This window comes from Elgaria multicarinata, chromosome 1, assembly GCF_023053635.1.
Source record: "Elgaria multicarinata webbii isolate HBS135686 ecotype San Diego chromosome 1, rElgMul1.1.pri, whole genome shotgun sequence".
NCBI classification, from domain to species: domain Eukaryota; kingdom Metazoa; phylum Chordata; class Lepidosauria; order Squamata; family Anguidae; genus Elgaria; species Elgaria multicarinata.
In genome coordinates, this window is record NC_086171.1 from 20,544,480 (window position 1) to 20,555,752 (window position 11,273).

The 11,273-nt window shown below is 41.2% G+C and overlaps 1 protein-coding gene across 3 annotated transcripts in view; it reads right to left on the bottom strand.

Annotated features, from left to right (window-relative positions):
* Window positions 1–10,688, bottom strand: part of DNAJC13 (DnaJ heat shock protein family (Hsp40) member C13) — a 57,444-nt gene extending 46,756 nt beyond the window's left edge. For all 3 annotated transcript variants that reach the window (XR_010025372.1, XM_063124325.1, XM_063124316.1), the window contains exon 1: window positions 10,492–10,688. The gene's annotated coding sequence lies outside the window, so the exon portion shown is untranslated. The remainder of the gene's footprint in view (window positions 1–10,491) is intronic.
* Window positions 10,689–11,273: the final 585 nt, after the last annotated feature.

Below are 11,273 nucleotides of genomic sequence, written 5' to 3' on the forward strand. Positions count from 1 at the left end.
CTGTAGATGCCAGATCACCTACCCAGCTCTATTCTATCACCTCATTAGACAAGACCTATCATGACTTTGTGAATGCACAACACTTCAAGCACTACTACGCCTTTTTATTCTCCACACACACAAAAGTTATACTCTCAAAGGTTTTCAAAAGACAAGTCAGCTCTTTTCAAGCTTTACATATTCAAATCCCATCTATTTACAAACCTGGCTCGCACAGGCCCATAAATTGGGGAAAGTGTTAGTTTGTTCTGATTCTTTAGCAGTTACAGTTAGTAGAAGTCCCAGCATATGTACATGATGTACTATTTATGCAAGAACCTGGAGGGGAGGGCAGGAAAGGGAAAGAGTTAAAACAAGCACACTGCTTAGGAAAACAGAGGCTGTAAGGAATATATTTGATACACAAATAAGTCATTAGGTTACTTAAGGAAACAATGTTAAATATGCACCCTGTAGTCAAACTAGTTTCAACTTTTCCATACTATTTTTTCTCAGCACTAGACCAGGCAAAACTCTCACAAGCAGCCAACTTCTAAGATGCTGTATTCTCCATTGTTTAAATTTACTGTTCAGAGAATGTCATTTGCAAACAGCCAACCAGGCTTTGCAGAATAACCATTGTTAGACATGGAGAATATAATGACTTTCCATAATTTTTAAATGACTCTGCCTAATTTTCATCCTAATGTTATTGAGCCATAGGGTCAATCTAATAACAATTAATGCTAACAGAACATTCAAGTAATTTTTTAAAGTTAAGTTTCTTTAACTACAATACAGGCACATATCCACCCAATAATGAAATTAGTTCTGGTATCTTTTCTATTACGTCTTGCAATTCTTTGCATAGAATCATAGAATAGTAGAGTTAGAAGGGGTCTATAAGGCCATCGAGCTCAATGTATGAATCCACATTAAAGCATACTTGACAGATGGCTGTCCAGCTGCCACTTGAATGCTTCTAGTGTGGGAGAGCCCACGACCTCCCTGAGGAATTGATTCCATTGTCATACTACTCTAACAGTCAAGAAGTTTTCCCTGATGTTCAGCTGGAATCTGGCTTCCTTTAACTTGAGCCCATATTCTGTGTCCTGCTCTCTGGGATGATCATTGCCCTCCTCTGAATCCCCTCCAGCTTGTCTGCATCCTTCTTGAAGTGTGGTGCCCAGAATTGGACACAATAATGAAGATGAGGTCTAAACAGTGGCAAATAGAGGGGAACCAGTACCTCACGTGATTTGGAAGCTATACTTCTATTAATGCAGCCCAAAAAGCATTTGCTTTTCTTGCAGCCACATCACACTGTTGGCTCATACACAGCTTGTGATCTACAACAACTCCAAGATCCTTCTCGCTAGTAGTATTGTTGAGCCAAGTATCCCCCATCTTGTAACTGTGCATTTGGTTTCTTTTTCCTAAGTGTAGAACTTGGCATTTATCCTATTAAATTTCATTTTGAAGATAGTTGCTAAACATTTTACTTTGGTGTCCTGTATTTACAGTGATCAATTGCTACTTATTTTCTTTTTATAGCTACTGAAATATTAATTTTAGCAAACATTGAAATATCAGCTTCGGTATCTCAGTATGTAAACATATGAAGTCAAGAAATTGAGGCTGCTTTTATTCTGCTTTAGCTTGTACTCACATTTAAGCTAAATTCATTATTTACTTATTGGCACACATCAACACAGGACTGTTTTGTATACATATATGAGTGTACGATGCAATAACAGTCATAGAAAGGGCACCAGTACAACTGAGGAGCCTAAAAAAAGTACACGTAACAGTCCATTAAGACCCAAAGAAATGCATGTTTTATTTTATGAGTTCATACACTGCCCTTCATTAAGGGCAGTTCACAAAATTGTGTAATGTCAATAAGAAGCACCTAGCAATCACAGCTGAACATTCTGGGGCATGACAAACACTGTACAATTATATGTACAGATTTCTACTCATTTCCTGATTTATAACTTTCCCCACAATGCAAAGTTATATTATTTAATTTGCCTATTTCATTCTACTGACAAGACCGTAGCTTAACACCGTCGGAGGAATAGCTTTCAAACTACATTCCAGGAGACCGATGTTCCTTTGAAGCTTCTCTTTCTCACTGGAAGATCAATAAAGACAGACAAATTTTCTACAAAGAAAGCTCGACCTCCATTTCCAATCTCCCTCTGCAGTCTCCAGATACAGAAGGAGAGTTAGGTTTGTTCTTGGTCACACTCAATTCATGCAGGCAAGGGGTTAAGGTCCCAGACATCTGGGCAAGTACTCAGAATGAATTGAGCAATTTCCCTAGAACAGGTCCCAGCACTTTTTGCATCAAAGTTCTATGACAGACATAGAAGGAATCTGTTGCAGAAAAGCTTAGAATTCAGCACCTTTCTCATTACAATGGCACAGTACAAACTATTTCCTGCTTTAAATTTCCAGTTTTTCCTTTCCACTTTAACACTGCCCATGTAAGCAACTTTCTTCTCTTCAGCCTATAAGCATAGAAATCTTGGTAGCCAACACAAGAACAATCTGTTATCTTCATAACAGTAAAAAATGGCACAGTTACAATGGATCAAAGAAGCATAACTGCACAGAAAAGCAGAAGACGATTGTCAGCATCTGCCTCCTTGTCTAAGCCACTGCCACCATCACCTATCTGCTTGTTATGTTGTACGGAAAACCCATTATACCAAGGGTCCCCAAGCTTTTTGGGCCCATAGGCACATTTGGGAATTTGAGAAACTGCTGTGGGCATCATCTCAAAATGGCTTCCATGGAGATGCGGCTAGTTACATAACAACTGCCATGGAGCCTGGCTAGTCAAAAGACAATTCACTTAAGAAACTCAGTACAAGTAGATGAATGGTCGGGACTCCACAGTCAATCCACATACTTGTCCACACAGAAGCCCAACAAAATGACCATTTAAGGTTGTAGTCCTATGCATGCTTACATGGAACCAAGAGGTAATTACTGCTGCGTAGGCCTACATAGGATCGCTCTGCTCATCCTATACTTTGGTCCCATTCAAAAGACACCTTAAGTCATGGCTTTAACCACAGTGGTTAAGCCAGAAAGACGAGCTGTATTTAGAAGACACAAACCACAGTTTTAACCATGGTGAATAAGGCAAAAAGATTTATTCATTGTGGTTAAAGTCATGGTTTAAGGTGTCTTCTGAACACAGCCTGGCTTTTTGGCTTAACCACTGTGATTAAAGCCATGGTTTAAAGTGTCTTCTGAATATGGCCATACAGACATAAATACACACACACACCCTTTCCCCACTTCCAAAGGAAAGAAAAATGCCCCCAGCCTCAAAAAGAAAGATTTTTCCTTACCTCAACCCCTAGCTCAGCCATTTTGTTGCCCATCATTTTGTTCCCCTACCTCCTTCTCTGCCTTCAGAGCCCCCCCCTGGAAAGGTGTTCTGTGTGCGCATGTGTGTTAAGAACAAGAGAAGGGACTGGGAAGTGAGAGAAAAAGAGCAACACTAGGAAGGAGGAAGAAACAGCGAAAGAAACAGCGAAAGAGGGCATGGAGAGGGGGAATAGCAAGGCAAAGGAGTAGAGGGGAAACAAGGAACAGCTCATCAGTAGAAGGTTCAGGAACAGGAAGGAGAACCTGGCACCCTAAGTTTTTTTTAAAAAAAAATGTTTGAAGGGACGGAGTGGAAAACTCTGTTGCTGCTATTGGAGGACCCATGCATTATTCTAAACCAATTAATGCATGTATATCCATGCAGGAATGGTTTCTTGAGTCACCAACCTTTTTTTTTTTAAGTGCTGTATGCATTATGCACCAACTTAGTAAGATTTCGAGAAAACCAACTTATCAGACAGCAGAGTAAGCAGAAAAGGCATATTTACCAAGCACACATGGGAAGCATAGCCTCAAATGAACCTCTGGAGTTTCATTTACAGCTTGTATTGATAAAGGGGAGGGAGGGTGTGCATGATTATGTACATTTAACCAAAAAATTAAGTTCTAAATACTACTGTAGTATATGAACACATCAGGTAGGATCAAGGATTTGCCTCTGTGCATGGAAAATGCCTCTGACAGATTTTCAGGGATCCCCCTCACCCCCCCCCCCATTCAGCAGGGTCCCCATAACCTCAGTGTAGCCTTTTCAGGGGAAGCGACTGAAGTGGCTGCTGTGTGAAGGAAGGAGCAGGGATGTCTGCTTCTGCCAGCCCAGTTTCAAGCACTTCAATCTAAATCCACCCCTTTGTTTATTAAGTCTGTCTTGTGCTTTAAGTGTCCTCACTCGAATATTGCTGAAAAAAGATGGTTCTTGGGAAAACAGATAAAATGAAGTTTATTGCACTGCTCCTTTTTTGTAAAAATCCTTACTGAAATGTATACCTTGCTGTTCAGTCACATCATCATGGTAGCTTACAATAAAACATTAAAAACCACAACAAAAGTAGTACATAGAAATAAAAACAGCAAATCTATAAAGACAGCATGCAAGTAATGTATATGATACAGAACAAAACAGATCAACAACAGTTTAAATGTCTAGGAAAACAAGAAGTTATTTGCCTGAAAATGCATCAGAGTAAATTCCTGGGGAACATCTCTGGGGAAAGTGTTCTAAAGCCAGGGCACCATCAGTGAAAATGCTCTTTCCCCATTAACCGCTCACTATACCTCAGACGGCAGGGAAACCTGTAGAAATTATTATTACCTGAAACTATTGGCAGGCACATGTGGAGGGAGACAATTCTTACAGAACCCTGGCCTCAAGTCATGAGGGGCTTTAAAGCGCAAAACTAGTACTTTATGTATTTATACACTGTTTTTCTGGGCAGAAAGTCATTTGATACAAAACTAACACCAATTTCAATTCAAAGTTCTTTCCAGGTGAAACTTTAATACAAAACCTAAGCACTATGCCATCGAACCTTGCATGTGTGTAACTTACAACTTTATAATAAGGGCCCGATTCTAAACTGTTTGTAAGGAACTCACCATGACTGCTTGTCATAATGAAATATATACCTTTCCTACAAATCACAGCTAATGCAATGACTTACTGATCTAAGTAAGTACTTGCATGTGTTCAATTTCCAATTTTTTTAAAAAACAAGAGATTGATAAGTGAGACTTATCATCCCAAATACCCCTTCCAAAATCCAATAATCACAAAGCGATAAGAAACCGGCTACTATATAGAAGACTAACCTATTTCACCAGGAAAGAAGAGAATGAAGTAGAAGTGGGCCATTGATGACTGAAGGTTCAGAAAGATAAAAAGCCATAACTGCACACAGCTTATATTTGGGGGGGGGGGAGGAGGAAGAAAGCATTCACATACAATGACCATGTCTATCCTAAAAGTCTATTATACAGTGCAGCTTCTCTCACTAGGCCGTTTGGGTGCAATGCTGTACTAATGGAGCTGGTCTATTCAATTATGCCCCAGTTTATACAATTTCATTGTTAATAGCAACCATAGCCAACATGCAATTATTGCATTCTCACCTCGGGGAAGCTTAATACCACTCTCTCCAACATGACTTTTTCCCTTTATATCATGAACAAAGCAACTTCAAAGACAAAGTGCAATGCAAATCAATTGAATTACAATTCATCAAGAGGTTCAGTTCTACCTCCAGTGTCTTGATCAGGGACAAGGATTTTTAAAAATCAAATTACATGTCTTAATTAGCTCACCAATGGAAGGATGTCTGTTATCATCCAACAACTGTTTTATGAATGGCCACTGTTAATACGGAAATTAATGCTGTCTGGACTTTCTGCTTTCATTTTCCTCTGGCGTCACTGTTCACAATCCCCACTAAATGTATAGATGCTTGTAACTCAGGAAACACTTCATGCATCTGATTAAGTAGACTGTGGCCCATGAAAGCATATATCAGGGGTCTCCAACACAGTGCCTGTAGAGCTCTTCACTACCTGAGCCTTAAAAACAATGTTTTTAAATGAAAAATGAAAATTGTTAGGGTGCCAAGTTCTCCTTTCTGTTTCTGAACCTGCCACTGATCAGTTGTTCAGCAGGCAGGAAAAGAAAGCAAGGAGAAGCGGTGAAAGAGAGAAGCTAGAAGCTGAGAGTTGGGGAAGGGAAACTGAGGTAAAGAGGGAGGGGGAAATAGTGAGGCTAGTGGAGAAAAGCAGCAACATAAAGGGGTGAGGGGGAGAGAAAGAGCAAGGGCAGGGGCTAAGAAGGGAGAAAGAAGGCAATAAGGGAGAGAAAAGGGTGAAAAATAGTGAGGAAAGGGGTTTGAGGACAGAAATAGCGAGGGTCGAGTCTGGGAGTGGTGAAGAGAGAGAGAGACCTGATATACCAACTGCGCCCTTATCTGGACAGAAATAGCCTAGCTACAGTTATCCATGCTCTGATAACCTCTCGTCTGGATTACTGCAATGCATTATATGTGGGGCTGCCTTTGAAAGCGGTCCGGAAACTTCAGCTAGTACAAAACAGGGCAGCACGTTTGTTAACAGGGACTGACTAATGAGACCACATCACCCCAGTCCTTTATCAGCTTCACTGGCTGCCAATCCAGGCCCGATTCAAAGTTCTGGCATTAACATCCAAAGCCCTAAATAGCTTGGGACCAGGTTATTTGAAGGAATGCCTCCTCCCATATGTACCTAAGATCATCTTCAGGGGTCCTTCTCCATGAGCCCCTGCAAAAGGAAGTGAGGCAGGTGACTACCAGGGGGAGGGCCTTCTCTGCTGTGGCACCCCAGCTGTGGAATGAGCTCACTAGAGAGGTTCACCTGGCACCTACATTATACTCTTTTCGACCTTTTTATTTTTCTGGTATTTTAACAGTTTATCATCTTAGTTTTTTTTTTACAAAAAACTCTCTGCTGTTTTAAATCTGTATTAATCTCTGCATTCCTGCTCAATTTCATCCTGCTTTTATATTGTACTTTTATAATTTTTTAATACTCTTGTTTGTTTATACTTTGAATTGTCTTCACCGTTTAATTTTGTGAACCACGCAGAGCTTCGGTTACGCAGCAGCCATTATGTGACTAGCCACATCTTCCATGGGAAGCATTTTGTAGCAGTACTCACAGCAGTTTCTCAAATTCCTAAATGTGCTCATGGGTCCAAAAAGAGTGGGGGACTCCTGGCATATGTCATAAAACATTTGCTGTGGTTGATAGCTAAGCACTGGAAAGATGTCAAAGGACTCCATACTGATAATTGGTACTAAAGGGTGTGGCAGATTGCCCTCCTAGAAAAGTTGACGCAAAAACTGAGGAGAGCATGAGGACAACGGAGGATAAATTTGAGGGGGTATGGAGGAAATGTATTGATTATGTGAACAAAGAAGAGGATGGGAGAACACCACCTTCGGCATATATAGAGTTAAGGAAAGTATAAGCGGATGGGTAAAGAGACTAATTTGTTTTTTTTTAAAATTAAATTAATTAATGTTAAGCAAACTCAAACCCAGACAGCAACATGTATTTATATTTGTATGGACTCTGAAACTATAAAAACAACAACTATTAAAAAATAAAACATTTGCTAATCTTTAAGGTGGCACACAACTATTTGTTGCTCTTTAATTCAAGGTATCACAAGAGCAGCAGGATATTTATCTCTCTCAAGAAAACATGTGGTGTGTGTACATTTTATTATGTGAAATTCAATCCTTCAGAATTCCAGTTAGCAATAGAAGTTATGACTTAAAAGTAAAACTGAATTCTACCCAAGTTTTTACTAGAGTCAAGTTCTCTTTGAGCCAAAAAGAGGTATATTTAGTTTGTTACAAACCTCAAACAGTACAGGTAGACTCTTAATGACTGGCTTCATATTTTTGACAGTCATTTTTTACTGATCAGCAGGTGTGCAGTGTTTCTGCAGGCTTCATTTATCAGCCAAGAAATACAGGAAGAGGGGAAAAAACTTAGTGGGCACTATCAAGGAGTTTAGCTTTAAAAGCATTTAAGCAGTTTACCACATGTGCCATTCATTTCAAGCTAACAAGATTTAGGCTGCAATCTTGAACTTAATGGGCCTTACTTCTGAGTAGAGCTGCGTAGAACTGCTCTATCATGTATACCTAACTTATTTTATTTCAATAAGTTATTTTCTTTCTCTAAACCACCTTGGAAAAGCTGGAGGGCAAAATATAAATCTTTTTAAGAAAATAAGGAATCCTAAGGGTGCAGTTCCTATGCATGCTTAGAAAGAAAGACCTACAAATCCCAGTATTTCCCAGCCAGCTATGTGTGGGGTGGGGGTAGAATACTGGAAGTCATCCGACTTTTTTGTCTAAACATGCATAGGATTGCACCCTAAATTGACTTCACTGACTTGTGTTCTGTGCGTATTATATAGGTGATGAATTCAGCTTTAAACAATTTTTTTTTTCAAATATCCCAAAATGGACAATTTATTCATTACCAAGTTGAAAATGTCATGCATGTTCTAAGTTTCTAATAGAACATAAGAACACAAGAAGAGCCCTGATGCTGAATCAGACCAAGGGTCCATCTAGTCCAGCACTCTGTTCACACAGTGGACAACCGACCATTGGCCAGGGACCAAAAAAACAGGACACGGTGCAACATGTTTCTACTGATTTAATTAGTTTGAAAGTCAATAATGAATTCTCGCGATTTACAAACTGTAGCATTTGTATTTCTAAACTGCGAAACCAAATCTGAGAATTCATGGAGAAAAGCCTGTAAGATCCCCACACATTTTATTTGTTCCATAGGAATGGATGTTAAAGGCTGCAATCCAACACACACTTACCTGGGAGTAAGTCCTATTGAACTCCATAGGTCTTACTTCGTAATAGGCGTGTATAGCATTGGACTGCACATTACAAAAAGCATGGACCTCAAAAGCTTACAAGATGCTAAAACTTGGGCCTGCCCCTAATAATATCAAGAAAAATCACTACTAGTAGCAAAACTAACATTTTCAGCAAGTTGCATCGGCTCTCCTGTCCTTGAACTAAATATCAACATTACAAAGCTGTTAAACTAACTTATAACGACAAGAAAGAGCATATATAAGGAAGATCTAGATTATCAATATCCAGTTTTCATAACTTACTGTGCTTTGTGTTATATATCTTACTTGTTAACTGGCAGGAAAACAAACATGCATAAAACTGTTGTATAGAATTACAAGGCACTGCCACAACTATTCCAAATAGCCTAATTTCTACAGATAATATAGTTATTTCCCACCCTCACCACAAAAATTAGCAATGGGTGTGTTGTTGTTTTTAGAAAAATGCACAAGTTACAGATAAGAGTTACAAGGACTGAAAACAAAATGCAGCGTACTTCTGGGTGTTAATGATTAAAGGCAAATGGAAAAACATTTACTCAGGTCCTCATTCACATAAAAATTCATTTTCAAATTATCCACAAGGCCAAGACAAAACATTCCAGAATTGCTTTAAAGTTCTTGTACAATCTTCTCCATGCCAAACAAAGCCACAGACATTAACACCTTAAAGTCTATTATTGATGAAGTTTCTTTTGCTATTCCTGCTCTCACTGTGAGAACAACAGCTCTTAAAAAGATTCTCTTCTTAAAGCAGTTTGCAATACTGTTTCCTAGTAGGCAAAAATCCCTCTTTTGTGGTGCCCTTCATGTCTCCTTACAGTAGCAGCCCAGTACCCAAAACACATACTGGACAAAAAGGAACATCCATCTACAATTAAAGAGAACATGTGTTTCTCAATAACAGTATCTTGAAATTCAGGAGCTATTGTGCAAAGCTTCCATTCATCATCAAAGCAAAACTGGAAAAGTACAGTAGAATTTACATTGCTCTGCACATTCCCTAGCACATATTCTAAGGTAAAGGCCAAGATGCTTTGACATTAAAGATTTAAACCCCCTGAACCAGTTGTCATTTTTGTATCTCTTCCGTGAGATATGGTGTGTGTGCATATGGGGTGTGTGGTGTACAAGAAGAAGAAAAAACAGAATATGGAAGAGAGGCTCTAAACGTCACAGCCTGCATAACAGATATGAAAGTTTCCAGAAAGGGTTGCAGCCAACATAACAGGGCTTGGGCAGCTGGGGGGTTGGGGTGGGGGGGAAGCGTCCCACAATCAATCACATCCAATTTACATTTATGGGTGGACACACAGAATATGCATGCTTTTATGTTTGAAACATAATTATTAACATGTTGAAAGCGTTATATACACCCACTTCTTCCCTGTCGCTTTGAGCATGGAAAACAAAACAAACAAAAAAGCAGAGGTTTTGAAAGCTAAGCTACAGCTTCTCAGACAAGGGTGGTGGTGGTGGGTAAGGACGGAGGAGGGCAGATACCTGCCTTTTCCACTTCCCACCTCCAAGTCGGGGGCGGGTAACGGGCGTGTGTGTCTCTGTGTGTGTGTGATGAATCAATGGGGTGGGGGGATCAACTGACAACAGGGGAAGGCTACCCTTTCCCCTTCCCACCCTGCGGCGCTTTCCTTTCAGCCTCTCCCCCGGGGGGGACTCCACCCATTTACCTGGCCGGGCAGCGGCGTTGACCAGCCTCCCCAAGCCTTGCACTGCAAAGAAACGCGACCAGCCAGCAGCAGCACCCGGAGCTGCTTCAGTCGCCGCCGAGAGGGTTTTGCCCAGCTGGGCTGCAGCCGCTACACCCGAAACTCCCCTGCCTCCCCCTCAGAGGCTGGCTCTGGAGGCCGCCATCTTCGCTCGGGCAGGGAAGCCACCCTCGGCGCGCACGCGCAGCCGCCACTGCCCAGCGTGTCACGGGACGAGCTCAGCTGATTTGATCTGTGGCTGCTGCTGCTGCTTCCAACGCCGCTCTCCTTCCTCGCCTGCTTTTCCTCACCTCGCTTCCCCTGTCAAGGGACGAGAGCATGCGCAGAGCGAGCAGCTGGAGAGAGGCAAAGTCCGAGGGCTTCCCGATAGGGAGGGAACGCCCACGTTCTAAAACAGGGGAGGCGGGAGGAGAGGTAGAAGGGCGCTAGGAAGCGGGAAAGAGGCGAGGTCGCTGTTGGAAGAAGGACAAGGAATAGTGGAGCTTGTGGCACTGGCAGAGCAGCATCGCCTCCAATAAATAACTCCCTGCGGTCTGGAGCTATTGGGCAGAGCGAAGGGTTAGACTGGGAGAAAGGTGGCAGGATTCTGGGCTGTACCATTTCAGATGGCGGGAGGGGGAGGTTGTCTTCGATGATTCCTCACTTACTGCCTGAGGAAAATGAGGAGTCATCAAAACAGAGTCATTGTAAGGACTAGAACCATTATTTATACCAGTATTCAGGTAGTGGACTTAAGAAAAAGA